The 17777-nt window shown below is 36.6% G+C and overlaps 1 pseudogene; it reads right to left on the bottom strand.

Annotated features, from left to right (window-relative positions):
* The window catches only part of LOC149567333 (polyadenylate-binding protein 2 pseudogene), a 31639-nt pseudogene extending 17103 nt beyond the window's left edge, over window positions 1-14536 (bottom strand).
* Window positions 14537-17777: the final 3241 nt, after the last annotated feature.

Here is a 17777-nt window from a genome sequence, read left to right as displayed (position 1 = left end):
AACCATTGATGAGTCAACCTTGGGAAATTGTTGATGAGTCAACTAAAAAATCCTTAATAAGTCAACCAAAACAAAATAGGTCAATGCCCCAAACCCTAAAGAATTTATGAAAAGTGTATAGTACTTCCTTGATCGGTCACCACATATCAACAATCTCCCACATGGGGACTAATCAGGCTCCACACTAAACCACCTCCCACTTGGATATTGACCTTACAACAATATTGCTACCATGTGAGGCTCCCACTGGATCAAACCACCATGGACTCAACTATTTCATTATTCTATTTAGTCTAGAAGACCAACCGAAGCTAAATAGGAGTTCAACTTCTCTCTTGTCACTACCATTGTAAACATATTTGTTGGGTTATCCTTTCTATGTATCTTGTCCAACTTTAACTATCTATCATCCAAAACTGACCAAATGAAATGATACCACAACTATATGTGTTTTGTCTTTGAATGTAGAGCATAATTATTGGCAAGATGAATGACACTCTAACTGTATACAAATTATTATTCCTTCGTGGATGTCTCAATTCTTATATGAAGAGTTATATCTCCTTGGTTGCCTTTGTAGTAGCAACATACTCTACCTCTCTAGTGGATAAAGCATTCATATTTTATGACCAAGAAATCCAACTCACTGTTGTCTCACCAATAGTAAATATATAATCTGTAGTGGATAAAGTAATCATCTTTAAGATGAATGAAACTCTGACTATATACAAATAATTATTCCTTTGTGGATGTCTCAAATCTTACATGAAGAGTTATATCTCCTTGGTTACCTTTGTAGTAGCAACATCCTCTACCTCTGTAGTGGATAAAGCATTCATCTTTTATGACCAAGAAATCCAACTCACTGTTGTCTCATCAATAGTAAATATATAACCTATTGTACTCTGCCTAGTATCAAGATCCTCAACCAAATCTAAGTCAACATAGCCTAGTAAATCAGTAGCAGAGCCCCCAAAATGTAAATATTTACTGGATGTTCCTCTCAAATATTTGAGAACCCATTTGACAACATTCTAATACTCAATCCCAAGATGACTTGTATGCATGTTAACAACTTCCACTACATGTACAATGTACAGTCTAATACATACCATGACATACATTAAGGTCCCTACAACTGATGCATAAGGTGCCTTGGACATCTTATCCTCCTCTTCTTTTGTCTTCAGACATGTCTCCTTAGTCAATTTCAAGTGACTGGCCAAAGGTGTCCTAACAAATTTGGTATTCTCCATAGAGAAATGTTGCAACACCTTCTTATTATAATTAGTTTAAGATAATGTCAATTTTTCATTCTTCCCATTTCTCCAAATTTTCATACCAAGGATTTGTTTTGTTGCCCCTAAATCCTTCACATCAAATGAATGTGCTAACTGTGGTTTCAATCCTTTAATGTGATTCATGTTAGACCCAACTATAAGCATATCATAAAAAAAAAACATAAAATATGTTCAAATATGTATATGGGAAACAAGATACTAAGAGAGGGGTGAATTAGGATCTTAAAATTTTATCATAAAAATAATATTTTTATTTCATATCCAAATCATTTCATAGATCTTACCAATAAAGTTGTAATACTGAAACATAAATGCAATATATAACACTCATAATAGTTCAACACATAACACAATGATTTGGTTACCCAAAAACACTTCAAGATGAAGGTAAAACTAGGGTGGGGATGAAACCCACAAATCTTCATTGTTGCAACAATAAAGTTAGCCTATTAAGGTTACAATGTTTGACAATAAGATATGATCTACTTGGTGAAAGATCTATCCTATTAAAGACTTAAGAGACTATTAGTTCTCTCCTTATTAAATGATTTTACACTCATAATTAAGGACTCTGTTAGGAGATTTGCGTAGGCCTGTTAGGACCACTTTGTTAAGATATTTGCCCTATCTCAATTACAAAATAATTGATTTAGTACCTGACCCTTGGTATGCTCTTCAAGCTAATCTTAGGTCTCCTCTTTCCTTTAACTCTAATCTAATTCTCCTAATCTGATAAATCTGTTCAGTCCTTCACTGCTCTAATTGCTCTCTGTTGGATCTGTCTCTTTTAACTTCTTCATAGGTGTGTATCTTAATCGCATTCCATCTTCTCTCTCTTTCATACTCATATTAATTATAGGGTTAGAATCCTCCTTAAATAATCTTCTTGTGAATTTGCTAGATCATGATCAACAGTTTAAACTTCATCGTCTTTTGTTATTTACATCCCTTTTTCTGATTGGTTGAATTGTATGCCTAGGGATCATTACCTTTTTGTTAATGATGCATAATCAAAATATGATTTGGCTATAGAGATAACACATATTATAGGAATATTGGCCAAAAATGATTTGCATATGAGTTTGTGCCATTAAAAACTCATATATCAAAATTGAATTACTCGACACATGAATGTTCTGATGCTTGATCATGTATGTTTTTGATTAATTAAAATATGTTTTTTACAAGGGTTCCTAAAACCCACTAGTTAACGACATAAAAAAAACTAACAGTTCGAGCATAGCTACTAAGCAATAGATAAAACAAGCAGCCTAACCTGGCCAACAAACTAAAACAAAATCCAAAAGGCCAAAAGCAAGGGAACAAGCAAAAACCAAGAAGTGTGATCAAGGGATAAGATCTTTAGCTAGCTCCTATTTCTTTAACTCTATATCTTCCTTGGCCTTAGCTTTGTCAATCTTCGAGTGACTATTATCCTGAGAAGCTAACTCTTCCCTTTTTCTCTTTTCCACTCTGCTTTTTGTGCTTAGGCTCTCCTCCTGCAAAGACACCTCCTCCTTAGTCACCCTGGTTCCCTCAATTTTCTTATCCTCCTCACCCTTTATATTTTCCTCCATCATCCTATGCAACTGAATGATGTTATCATTTAGACCTTTAATTATGTTAAGGCTCTAATTAGCCGAGCTATGAAGCGTAGTCTCCACCCTTTCCACCCTTTTTTCAATCTCTAAAACCCTAGCCTCCAATTTACCAATTTTGACATTATCATCCACCCCTTTAGACCTTTCCTATCCTTGCAACTTGAACTTTATTTCCTCAATTTCATGAAATATCCATTTTATGGAGAGAAAATTGTCCATGAGGTTATTTTTGGCATTGTTCAAGAGGCTCATACCCATTTCCCATGCATTGTTGCTAAGAATCACTAGGCTTGGATCAATAAGCTCTTCCAACTGAATTTTTCTATCCCTTCCCTCGAGCACCTCTAGGTTAATATGTTCTTTGAAAACCCCATCTTCATTGTACTATCATGGAAATTCCTCCATACAGATTTTCTTTCCTTTTTGTCTAGAGAAACCATAGTTTTTATGAAGCCCTCTTCCTCCTTCCTCTCTTCTTGAGCTGCAAAAATACTCTCCTTACCTTTTCCATGAGCCCTATCATCTTCATTCTCCCCTCCTCTTTTCCTTTTTGACCGATCTTGCCACCATCCTACTTGCCTGTGCCTTACTAGGTCCTTCCTCTCTCACATTTCCTTTCCTATCTGTGTCCATCCGCTCTTCCTCATCATTATACTCATCCTTTGATTCCTCCTCCTACTTTATCATTTCTCTGAACCTCTCCCTAGCTTCTTTTTGTTCTTCTTACCCATATACTTCATGACTTTCACCACCTCCTCTTCTTCTTCTTCCGAGTGCATACCTACACCATCCTCTATGTTTGATGGGAGGTAGGAGCTCTTTGTTTCCTTAGCAGAAACCACCTTCTGGGCAACAACCCTTCCGTGAGTTTGAGCTTTAAAATTCTCATATAAGAGTAATAAGAAATCCTCATGGAAGGCAGGGTTAGAGTAGAATTTCTTCTTATAGTCCATTATACTCTTATTAGCAGATAAAAATAAATAGTATGGAATGGAAATCTTAGTATCGTACCTGAAATGATTAAGAATAATGAAATGGTGGGTTCAAATCCTATCAAACCTAGTGTCAAGCATAATATAGGAGATAATTTCCCTTATGAAAAACCTCCATAGCTTCTTAATAGATGCAAGCTCATAATAGACATCTGTCTTCACAAGATCCTTCATTTCTTTCAAATCCCTAGCAAAATCCTTCACTACATTCAGGAAAATTTTCTTCTCCCTATAGAATTTAATGCCCTAGTTAGGGGAGTTTATCACCTTGGCAATAACCCCTTCATTGATTTGAAAGTCCACTCCATCTATCTTCTCCTTCCCCTCTCTCCATGTCTTCACCATTAGGTCAATAATCTTCAGGTCCCAGCCGTGAATTTTTTCAATGAAGGACAAGATACCTCCTTCTATCAATTTCTCCCACACATTTGAATGCCTCTTCCACTTCTCAAATTCCCCCTCTAGCTCCCTTCTATGCCTCTCTTCCACCATGTTGTTGCAAATAGAATAACAGAGACTGTACTTTCCAGTCTCCTTGAGCCAAGACCTGGTTTTTCTCCCCAAACCTATACTTGACTCTAACCCCAAAAAAGAAAAATATATAGTAATTACCATCAACCCTTAAGATGGCCCACAAAATGTACCAATAAACCCCCCAATTATGAAGCCTCTGGATTGGCTCGTTCCAACCTCTCAGTACTTTATACATCATATTAACAACATTAACTGATCTGATTAGGATCTAGGACTATTACAGAGGAATGCTTAACATTATTTCATAAAGTAAAATTTCAAAGCGTTAATTAGCAAATTAACACAACTTAAATGCTGAAATGAACAAAGCATAAAAAGGTAATGACTGAAAGAAAGAGAGTAGAGAGACATAAGGCAAAACACGATTGATAACAGAGTTCATCCGCGGGTCAGACTACATCTCCGGGTCCTGCTCCAATAGAGGGACCAATCCGATTTGCTCCAAAATCAATTACAAGTGTTCAAGATCTTCCCTTCAAGCACAATTACAGCATTACTCTCCAATGTGCAGGAATAATCATCAAGTCTCCAAAATCATAATCTCCTTCTCATCACCTGGATGCCTTTCCAAAGCCTACTACCCCCATTTTATACATCAAATTTAGCCAAAAATGGGCTAAAACAATTAACTAACAAAATCCCCCATTTTGGTTACATATTTCAAATTTACCCCTTTTACCATTATTTGGATATGATTTGACACCAAAATTAAGGGTTTGTTTTCAAAAAATACCCCTAATTAAATAAGCTTGGGCGGATTTGTTATGAATAGATAACAACTCTTCCCTTAATATTACATATGCCATAAATAGCCCATTGGTTGGCCTTAATTTTAGGAGGCCAATGGTTAGGAGTTCAACTCCCATTATCTCATTCCTTTAATTCGAATTAAATAGCTATTTTAATTCAAATTTGAATGTTTTCCCTCTCTTTATGATTTCGTGATGTCATGTTGATGTCATCGAAATCCATACTTTTACTGGAATTTGAAACCATCATAACTTTTATATCTGATCTTCGTTCTTGATGAAACAAATGCCATTGGAAAGCTTTTGACGAGCTCTTTCATTTGGAATCCATTGTCAAATACTTTTGAGATGATTATTTTTTCACCCTTTTACGACCTTTGGTCCTAGTTTGACCAAATTTTGACCAGTCATAATTTTTGCACTTGAACTCCAATTTTGATCGTTCAAGTTATGTTGGAGTCAAAATTGTGAACACTTGTAATGATGTTGATTCTTGGAGCATTGGGGACATTTTACTTTTCAGTAATTTTCATCCCCTGGATCAAGCCTCCCCACTGAAGAGCTTTCGAACCTCTGAAAGTTTGGATTACTCAGAAAGAAGGTGAGGGTATAGTTCCCTCACTTTACCAATCTCCATCCATCTTGCCTTGCTTGGATGCATCCCCTTCAATCCCACTCGGAGGTATTCAACTGGTCCTCTTCGTGAAGTTCTGACATTCCTGTCAAGGATGACATCTTGTGGCAATTCTGACATGTACTCTGGTGAAAGGTCATCAACTGATGGAACCTGAACACTGATGTCTTCATCCAAGATCATTGGAGGCTCATACAACTTTAGATTCTCAACATTGACAACTGAGTAAATTTGCATGTATGGAGGAAGATTAAGGCGAAAAGCATTAGTACCGATCTTTTCCAAGATCTCAAAAGGACCATACCTGATAGCTTTGAGCTTCCTTCCTTCACCTTGCATTCTTTCCTAAACTCTGTCACCAACTTGGAATTGGTGATCAATGCGATGCTTATCATGGCAAGCCTTGTATTTTGCTTGGCTCTACTCTAATTGTGCTTCTACTGCCTGATGGATTGCTTGGACCTTCTGGATGAACTTTAAAACCTTTTCTGCATCATGGGATCCATCTACAACATCGTTCTTCCCAAAAGCAAAATCCGTTGGTGTCTTAGGCAAGTAACCAAAGCAAGTCTCAAAAGGAGACCTCTTTGTAGAAGAGTGTGCCGCATGGTTGTAAGAATGTTGCACATAATGAAGACTTTCATCCCACAACTTAGGATGTTTGCTGCAGTAGCCTCTAAGTAGATGCACAATTGTCCTGTTCACTACCTCTGTCTGTCCATCGGTTTGTGGATGGAAGGCTGTACTCTTCTTCAGCTTAGTGTCCATGAGTCCCCACAAAGATGACCAAAATTCCCCTAAGAATCGAGAATCTCGATCTGATACAATAGAAGTGGGTTACCCAAAATGAACCCATACATTTTGAAAGTACAAATGAGCAGTCAGTTCAACAGTAACTTGCTTTTTACAAGGCATTAAAATACACATTTTGCTGAATCGATCAACTACTACATACAAATAATCATGACCCTTCCTAGACATAGGTAAACCTCCCACAAAGTCCATAGACACACTTTCCCATGGACGGGATGGTACAGGTAGTGGTGTGTACAAACCCAATTTCCTATTACTTGGTTTGCTGGTTGCACACATTACACATCCTTTTATATACTTAGTGATAGTTTCCTGCATACGAGGCCAATAACAATATTTCTGCAATTGAGCTAATGTCTTACTTACCCCGAAATGTCCTGCAATCAATGAGGTGTGTGCTTCACGGATTACATGTGCTTGTTCATTTCTAGGAATACATAATTTTCCCAAGTGGTACAACAAATTATCCTGCACATAGTAATCTTTCTCTTCTACATGTTTACCCTGGATTAAAGCTGCATAGATATCCTTAAAGTTCTCATCATTAGCATATTGTTCTTGAAAACTTTCATGAACCATAGAACTATTTTGAAGGATTATCAAAGCATTCTGAATAGGAGGTCTAGACAGCATATCTGCTACTTTGTTATGGGAACCCTTCTTATACTTAATTACCAAATGAAACTGTTGTAGAAAACCCATCCACCTAAAGTGCCTACTTTGTTGCAACTTAGATTGTGAGTGCAAATATTGTAGTGGTTGGTGATAAGTGTGGATTACAGTTTCCTTTCCCATTAAGTAATGTTTCCACTTTTTAACACTCTGAACTAAAGCATAAAGTTCTTTATCATACGTAGGATAGTTACTTACTACTCCTGAAAAAGTTTCAGAGTGGTAGCAGGCTGGTTTACCTCCTTGCATGAGTACAGCTCCCATGGCAAACCCACTCGCATCTGTCTCGATCTCAAATGGTTGATGTAAATCTGGTAAAGCCAGAACTGGTGCAGTGCTCAACTTTTCTTTTAAAGTGTCGAAAACCTTCTGTTGCGGACCTCCCCACTGAAAAGTTGCCTTAGTACTGGTTAATGCATGTAATGGTGATGCAATGTAAGAGAAGTTTGCAATGAACTTCCTCCAGTATTGAACTGCACCTAAGAAACTCCTGACTTCAGTAACTGTACTTGGCTTAGGCCATTTTACAATACATTTGACCTTTGTAGGGTCTACTTTCAATTGACCATTCCCTACGACATAGCCTAAGTACACTAAAGATGTCTTTGCAAATTCGCATTTTGACATCTTTACATAGAGTTTTTCTTTTCTCAGTATATCAAATACTTTCTTTACATGAATTACATGATCATCCCAAGACTTACTGAATACAAGAATATCATCTAAATAGACTATGACAAAATTATCTATAAAGGGATGGAAGGCATCATTCATGACTCTCATAAATGTAGCTGGTGCATTACAAAGCCCAAATGGCATGACCAACCACTCAAAAAGTCCCTGTTTTGTCTTAAAAGCAGTTTTCCAAAGATCACTTTCTGCAATTCTTATTTGATGATATCCACTACGTAAGTCTAGCTTAGTGAAATAGATTGCATGTTTCAACTGATCAAGTAAATCATCAATTCTAGGAAGAGGGTACCTGTTCTTTACCGTTATCTTGTTCAAAGCCCTGTAGTCAATACACATTCTCCAAGTCCCATCTTTCTTTGGAACCAACACAATAGGAGAACCACAAGGAGAAGTACTAGGACGAATAACTCCTTTCTCAACGAGCTCCTGAACTTGCTTTTTGATTTCTTCATTCTGCAAGACTGATAAACGGTACATGCTGATATTAGGAAGTGGTGCATCTTGCTGCAACTGAATCTCATGTTGTATCTCTCTCTTAGGAGGCAATCCTTTTGGTTCCTAAAACAAGTCATCGTAAGCGGAAACAACTTTGACTATTTCAGCCTTATGTTTTGGATTACATCCCTTAAATGCCTCAGATGTTTCATCTTATTTGGCTTTTACAAGCATGAACACAAAATTCTTACTAGAGTTGACTAACCTTTTCATCTGACCAGCATTAACTAGTGCCAGATTAGTCTTAACCTTATGTGCCCGTACAATGTATTCAATCTTGTCTTTAAACAAATGATATTTATTTTCCCCCCTATAAAAGATAGCTTGATGATCAAACAAATAGGGACTCCCAAGTACGAGACCACATATATCTAAAGGGACTACATCAACTTCTACCTCATCTACAAAGTTTGCAGTGATAGCAAATCTTAACTTGCATTGTTTAGTTACCTGTAACTGTGCATCATTGCAAACCCATCCAAGAGGGTATGGTTTTGGATGAGGTGTTGTAGTCAAGTTAAGCTTTTTAACAACTTCCTCAGATATCAAATGAACTTGGGAACTCGTATTGAATAATGTATCAACCTTATTATGCTTGATAACAACTCGAATGTGAAATAATTCATTCCTTTGCTTATCATTCTTAGGAGAAGATTCTTTACTTGTACTTGCACTTATGCTAGAAGAACTTGGAGCTGATGAAAGAGATATACCTTTTCCTTTACCTTGAATCCCGGTAGCAACAATCTTTGTCTCATCTCCAGAGTCAAATCCAAGATCTTGTTGAATTACAGCAACAGTTTTCTGTTTACCCTTGTTTCCACCATATCGCTTTGGCCTCTTTTCAGGATGTAACTTCCAGCACTTAGAATCATCATGCCCTTCTTTCTTGCAATGTGAGCATGTGGGTTTCTCACCCTCTTTCTTTACTGTTGCTATCTTTTTACCCTTTCCTTTTCCTTTGGACTTTTCCTCAGACTTAGATGGCTTTTTATCAGACTTATCTATGAAAGTACCCTTACCCCTTGATTCTAAATGTGTTGCCTGGACACATACTTCATCCAAATTACAAGGATTCAGGACGAGAATAGAATGCCTTAAGTAAGAATGAAGACCACCTATATACTTGAGTAAGGTGTCCTGGGTATACAATGGGACATTTAATGAAATAGCCTTTTTGTGAAATTCATGGGTGTAATCCTGGACAGACTGACCTTTCCCTTGCCTAAAATGTTGCCAGTTCATCATTAACTGTTGCATATGGCCTAGGGGGTAGAATTGCTTTTTTAAAGCAGTAACAAATTCTGACCAAGACAAACTAAACTTACCATGTTGTGAAGTTTCATCCCGAGACCTACTCTCCCACCAAGTTAGGGCTACACCACCTAAACGAAGAGTGGCTAACTAAATTCTGTCAACATCATCTACAAGGTTTTGAACTCTACAGTAGACTTCTACTTGCTGAATCCAATCATCTAGTTTCTCACCATTTAACTCCCCACAATATTTTGGCAAGTCAAATTTTACATCCAACTTGATTCGAGGCTTATGTCCACCCTTAAAAATATTAGAAGACTCAGAATGGGTAGAAGAAGGATAAGAGGGAGAAGAAGGAGAAGATGGAGGTGTCTTTGGTGGATCACGATCAGCTCCTTTCTTTTTCCCTTTGTCCTTTCGAGCTGCACGTCTTTGCATCTTCTCTTCTCTTTCTCGTACCAAAACCTCTACCATTGTTTGCAAATTCTGAAGAGTCTTCTGAATACTCTTATCTTGAGAAGCTTGTCCACCTTCGTCTGCCATTTGTGATGATGGTTTAGTCCTTCATTTTCCAATCTCAGGATTGTATTCCTCAAGCTTTCCTTCGCCTTTCTCAATCCTGGATCTTGTTAACATTCAAATCTGCAATACTAGTCCAACAAAAGCTCTGATACCAAATTTGATCTGATTAGGATCTAGGACTATTACAGAGGAATGCTTAACATTATTTCATAAAGTAAAATTTCAAAGCATTAATTAGCAAATTAACACAACTTAAATGCTGAAATGAACAAAGCATAAAAAGGTAATGACTGAAAGAAAGAGAGTAGAGAGACATAAGGCAAAACACGATTGATAACGGAGTTCATCCGCGGGTCGGACTACATCTCCGGGTCCTGCTCCAATAGAGGGACCAATCCGATTTGCTCCAAAATCAATTACAAGTGTTCAAGATCTTCCCTTCAAGCACAATTACAACATTACTCTCCAATGTGCAGGAATAATCATCAAGTCTCCAAAATCATAATCTCCTTCTCATCACCTGGATGCCTTTCCAAAGCCTACTACCCCCATTTTATACATCAAATTTAGCCAAAAATAGGCTAAAACAATTAACTAACAAAATCCCCCATTTTGGTTACATATTTCGAATTTACCCCTTTTACCATTATTTGGATATGATTTGACACCAAAATTAAGGGTTTTTTTTCAACAAATACCCCTAATTAAATAAGCTTGGGCGGATTTGTTATGAATACATAACAACTCTTCCCTTAATATTACATATGCCATAAATAGCCCATTGGTTGGCTTTAATTTTAGGAGGCCAATGGTTAGGAGTTCAACTCCCATTATCTCATTCCTTTAATTCTAATTAAATAGCTATTTTAATTCGAATTAAATAGCTATTTTAATTCAAATTTGAATGTTTTCCCTCTCTTTATGATTTCGTGATGTCATCGAAATCCATACTTTTACTGGAATTTGAAACCATCATAACTTTTATATCCGATCTCTGTTCTTGATGAAACGAACGCCATTGGAAAGCTTTTGACGAGCTCTTTCATTTGGAATCCATTGTCAAATACTTTTGAGATGATTATTTTTTCACCCTTTTACGACCTTTGGTCCCAGTTTGACCAAATTTTGACCAGTCATAATTTTTGCACTTGAACTCCAATTTTGGATCGTTCAAGTTATGTTGGAGTCAAAATTGTGAACACTTGTAATGATGTTGATTCTTGGAGCATTAGGGACATTTTGCTTTTCAGTAATTTTCATCCCCTGGATCATTAACTACCATAATTACACTTAATGTTTCCCATTTTCCTCTAAACCCTTTCTAGTTCCATAATACTTTTTGCATTCTCTCCACTTGGCCATCTTTGTGACATGTCCCTCCTTACTACCTCATTCACCATCTAGTCAACAACTACGTTACCTTCATGGTACACATGTAACACAAAGACCTTTTCAAAGGAAAGAAAAATATTTTTTGTTTCCTCTATTATATTCTTTATACTCCATGTTGGATGTTGTTCTCCCCTTAGGCATTTAATAATGTTATTAGAGTCCCCCTCTAACCAAAGGCATTTGACCTCAACATCTTTAGCCAATTTTGTAGTTTGAAGAGTAGCACTGGCCTCAACATAACGGTTAGTTTGAAAAACTAGGGGAAAAGTGATTGTCGCAATCCCATACCCTTGACTATTTCTTATCACACCTCCACATCCTGCCTCTCTTGGGTTAACTTTGGTTGCACCATAAAAGTTGGCTTTGTGCCAAACTTCTAGGGGTAAAGACCAAAAACACTCCTTTCTTTTTGTCTAATAATCAATAGTTCTTTCATTATCACCTACAAAAGGGTCAGTTCCTTATATAAACATATAGTTTTCCAAAAGGGCATTTTGAATTTATTCAAACACAATTCTAGCTATTAGGTTAACATCCCTAAAAATCTTGTTATTGTGTTCCTTCCAAATACCCCAACCAAAATGAGGCAAGGCCCATTTGCTTATAGTTTGGAGCCCAGATCCCTTCCAAGAATTTTCCCACTACCTTAAGAAATCTATAGACGAGTTGGGAATAAACCAACTCATCCCAAAAGCTTGACTAAATAGAGACCAAACCTCTCTAGAGCAGGAGTAGTGCATAAATAGATGGTCCACCATCTCAGCCTAGTTTTTGCAAATGACACACCAACTAGGAATAGAATGTCCCCCCTTGCACAATTTGTCAATAGTCAAAATCATGTTTTGGAGTAAAAGCCAGAAAAAAATATTGATTTTTGGGGTAAGATCAAGGTACTAGGCTTTAGCCCATTTTGGTCTCAAATCTTGCTTCATAATAATTTGGTACCCGAAGGCCACCGAATAGGTTCCATTCAAAGTATTCTCCCAAACAAGCTTATCCTGATCCTCATTCACAACCATAGAGAGAAGATTAGTCACAAGGCGTTCAAGGTCCATTGAAATGGAAGATAGATCCCTCCAAACCTAGTCTTGTCTATAATCTAATACAAATTTCCCAAACCTCTGTATGCAAATGCATGCCCATCTCTCAAATTCAAGGATGGTAATAAAAGGCCCTTGAATCAACAAATTATCCGGCCAGAAAAGAATTTCCTCTGCATTCCCAAAACACCATTTTGCCCTACTATTTGTTACATCTCTTGCACTTAGAAATCCATTCCAAAGATTAGATCCTCTTGGAATTGATTCACTAAAAAGCAAGTTTTTGATTGAAGGTCTACAAAGATATTTGTCTTCCATGATGTCCCTCCAATCCCCTTTACTTAAAAAGATTCTCCATATCTATTTAGCTTGGAGGACTTTGTTGAAAGGATGTAGTTTCCTTATCCCCAGACCACCATTCTATTTTGGGAGACACACATTTTCCCAAGCCACTAGGTGTAAATGCTTGTTGCCTTCTTATCCTGACCAAAGAAAGTCCCTCTAGATCTTCTCCATGTGACCCATAAACTTGCTAGGAATCCCAAAGAGACTCAAAGCATAGGTTGGAAGGTTCTGGAGAGTACCTTTAGCCAACTAAATCTTGCTAGGTTGGCTAAGAGTGACCCACTTCCAACCAACCACTTTTTTGTGAAACCTATCTAAAATATTATTCCAAAAAGAATCTAGGAGCCTCAAACCCAAGGGGAGGCCCAAATAGCTTGAAGGAAGACAACCTATATCATAGCCCATAATAGCAACAATATTCCTCTGATGCACAAATGGAGTATTAATGAAGAATACAAAACTCTTGTTCTAGTTGATAAGTTGCCTTGATCCCCTAGAGTAAGAGCTCAAAATATTTTTCATCGCCCTGGCTTCACCAATTGTAGCTTTCTCACCCATTATAGTGTCATCAACAAATTGTTGATGGGAGAAAACTAGGAGGCCTAAAGAAGGTTTAATACTATTCAGAGCACCCAAAATTCTATTAGTAGAAATCATCCTTTCAAGACAGTCAGCCAAAATAATGAAGAGAATGGGGGAGATCAAATCCCCTCATTTGAGACCTCTAAAGGGCTTTAAAAAGGCCAAGGGGGGTCCATTAACCAACACAACCAAGGAGGTAGTAGTCACCAACTGGCCAATAAATTTGATAACCCTAGAATTAAATCCAAAGGCCCTATATTTCCCTTTCACCTTAGACTCTCTCTCAGACTTCTTTTGTGCTTTTCCGACATACCACTCCTTGTCTTCAACTTTCTTACCATTGAGAAATTCAATAGTGTTTGTTGCATCATCTTCATTTTCAAAATTCACAAACCCAAAGCATCTTGACTTTCCTTCTCAATCCCTCATAACTACCACACTTGTAATTGATCCATACTCTCCAAAGCTTCTCCTCAAATCCTCATCAGTGGTTGATTCTCATAGGTTTTTTACAAAAACATTATTAAACTTAACTTTTCCATTTACTTGCTCGCATTCCTACTTTCTCATAAATGGTCCAACAGATATCGCATTCCTACTTTCTCATAAATGGTCCAACAAATGCCACATTCCTACTTTCTCATAAATGGTCCAACAGATACTTGTTTGCCATTTAAAAGCATCCCATTCAGTTTATCTATGGCATTCTATGTTGCATCATCTTGTTCAAACTACACAAATCCATATCCTTTAGATTGCCATGATGCATTTGTTACAATCTTGCAAGAAAGAATAGGTCCAAAATTTGAGAAAGTGTCATGCAACGCCTTGTTGTTTATGGCTTTATCAAGGTTCTTGATAAATATATTTGCCACTCCACTCTTGTGTATGCTAGGATCGCGATGTGAATACATTATTCGAATAGTCTTTCCATTGATATGAGTAAAATGCAGTGCCTCTATAGCCTTGTCAGCATTTTCAATAGAGTCGTAATTAACATAGGTGTAACTAAGAGAAGTCTTGGTAGTGACATCCTTGTAAACACAAACAAAGGTAATAGGAGCAATCTACTAAAAGAGCTCATAAAGTTGACCATCTGTAACATTTGGCTCTAGATCCCCCACGTACAGTGAAGAATTATTGCCCACCTATTGTTGGATTGTACATAGGGCATGGAGTTGGATTTGAACCTATGCCATTCCTCCTTTAGATCCTACCTTTTTTTAAATATGTTTTTTTCTCTTCTTCAAAAATAATAGCAGAACCGCCATCAAAATCTTTAAAAATACACTCTTAAAAGTTATCCAAGAGATGATATCATGAAGAACTCAAGGAGAGGATGGGAAAATGAAGGGAATGGGAATTGTTTTGATATATTTTTGAATTTTTTTCGTTTGTCATTTATGTTGTTACTCGGCTTGTATAAGTTTATTTTCTCGGCTCTCATATCTTCTCAATATGCTCAATCTTCATTATGTTTCATGACTCTTACTATATTCCTTAGCTTGTATATTTTTTGGTCTCTATTGAATGCTCAATAATCATTGTTCTTCTTGGTATAAGTATTGTCTACTCGGCCTTTACTAGATAACTTGGTCATAGTGATGACCTTGTAATCTTGCCTAGTAAATGACTTGCAAATGACTAAGTGTTTGGTCACTAATCAACAACATAGGCTTAGAGATCAACAATCTCCCCCTTTGACATTAGTTTCAAAACCACTTTGTCATGAAATCATATCTTTGAAAATGTATTCTTTTGTTGAGACCAAAATTTGATTCTATGACTAATACCTTTGTCTTCATAACTCCATAACTCTAACTCTAGCTCTGGCTCTAACTCTAACTCTAGCTCTAGCTCTAACTCTAACTCTAACTTCTCGTTTCTTATTACTCCTTCCGTCTTATCAATTTCATCAATTATCCACGTTGTTTTTGTCAGTGATGGCAATTGGGGATATTGGGGTGAGTTGAAACCTATCAAAAAATAATTGATGACTTGCCACAAAATTTGCATAGCCCATGTTCCATATGTCCTGTACCTTTTCCAAAATCTAAAATTGAGTCTCTAGCTTGGTAGCTAGGTCAATAAATCCTGCAATGTCAAAAAAAATTATCTCTATCTTCAAAATATCTCTAGCTACAAAGATGACCTTTTGAATTATCTCTATATGGGGCAAAAGTTGAATTTGAATCAATACCAACTTATGCCTTATCTCTGCATCTTTAGCTATGAGCTCAGCTATTCTTGTCTAATTAAATGTAAGTTCACTAAAGAAAAATGAACTGGAACTTGCATTCTTTCTCAATGAGTGACCATTAGCTTTCATGCTTCCATTTAATAGCTCTAATGAGCATGTAATATATGTTGTAAAGAAATCTATATCACACAATTTTAGATATAAAGAATTATTTGTCTTCAAAACTATTTCTATTTGTGTAATAGATGTAGAAAGCTCAGCTTGTCATTGTACAAGTTCATGTGAGACTTTCTATAATGTTTTATGCTCCATTCTCCTTTCAAACCATTGTAACAATTTCTCATTTGTCTCTATGTCATATGTTTGAATATTGTCAACTACATATACTAGCTGATCCAAAATAGTATGCTGATTATTTACATCTATAATACCAAATGCATCTGTAAAAATGTCTTTGATAGTGTGTAATATTTGTCTTCTCTTATTATCTCTTTTCAATTGTTCTTGTTTTGCTTTTCAACTCAACAAGATTTATAGTTCTTGTATTTCATCTAAGGTAAGGTTATTCAAATCATATGTAGGTAATGTATTTATGTCATTGAGGTCTATTGACTCATCATCATCTTCTTCTACATGAGTAAAACTTGAGATCTTAAGGGTGTATCACTTGATATAGATAGTTGTAATTGCTTGCTTTTCTCACTTGATCTCTCCTTTGGTTGTTGCAGTAGTGTAGATATCACCTATTGTATAAGTATCTCTGGTGTAGGTTTTGCAACCTTTGCACTTGACATTTGAATGAGAGCTTGAGTAGCCTCTTACTTTTTCTGTGTAATTTCATTAACTACCAATTTTGTGCTTGAAACTTTCTCAAAGTTTGCTTCCTTTTTCAAAATTTGCATACAAGTCATTGGTGGCATATATATAATTAATGCCTTACCAAGTTGCTCAGTACTTGTAGCCTCTATAACTAGTGTTACTGTAGCATCATCAGTCTTCTTGGCTTCAAGCATTGGATATTCAATTACCTGTAATAAAATTGGGTTTGTATAGAGTTTGCTTGAGTCGTTCATCAATCCTTGGGTTTCCTCTTCGGTTGGTACATTTAAACTAGATGGAGGGGTGTCAGTGTCATCTTCAATTGTGACAGTGTCCTTTTGTTTATATCCATTGATAAGTTCTTTAATTTATGTTGTCATCTTGGCCACTTCTTGCTTGTATTCTTTGAATTCTATAGCATCTCAACCTTCCCTCACCTCTACAATGGGAGTAAGTACTCCAAATACTTCTTTCTAAACTCTAATATTGGCTTTCTCAACTTTAGGGGCTTTATTCTTCAAAATCTTGTATGCCCTATCCCTTGGCATAAACATTTTAATAGAATATTCAAGGGCTATATACATATGTTTCTTTCCCAAATCTGGCATAACTTGTGCCAATGTTGTTTCTCTTATTTTCTTTTCAATGGTCAATGCCCATTTCCATTTGACATCCACTCTGTTGTTTAATCCTAATAGAACTTTAGGTCCTAATTCCATAGGTGTGAGTCTAAATTTGTTTAGCATATCAATTACAGCTCCTCATGTTTAACTTGACCTTCATCACTCAAAGAATCATATTGTACACTTTTTAGTGCCAAAATACTATCTAATTCTTTTAGGCTTTCACATATTTGATCTATAGTCATTGCAGGGAGTCTCTTTACAACTAGTGGTTTGCTAGTCTCATCAGACTTTGTCTTTTCTTCTTCTTCATCCTCCTCCTATGCAACTATCAACTTCTTGTTTGGTTTGGCTTGCTCATCTGCCTATTTTATCTTCTTTGATGGGCTTCCTCACAGTATCTTAGAACTAGGTTGTGTTGTCCTCTTCTAGTGATGACAAACTTCCCCTTTGGCCTTGGTGGTGTCACCGTTTCTAGCATATCTTTCTAGAGGTCTTCCTTTACCTTAGGTG

The sequence above is a fragment of the Cupressus sempervirens genome, chromosome 3 (genome assembly GCF_028749045.1).
Source record: "Cupressus sempervirens isolate cs-2001-9-10 chromosome 3, ASM2874904v1, whole genome shotgun sequence".
NCBI lineage: Eukaryota > Viridiplantae > Streptophyta > Pinopsida > Cupressales > Cupressaceae > Cupressus > Cupressus sempervirens.
Note: the sequence above shows the minus strand (reverse complement) of the source record. Positions and strands in the feature narration are given on the sequence as shown.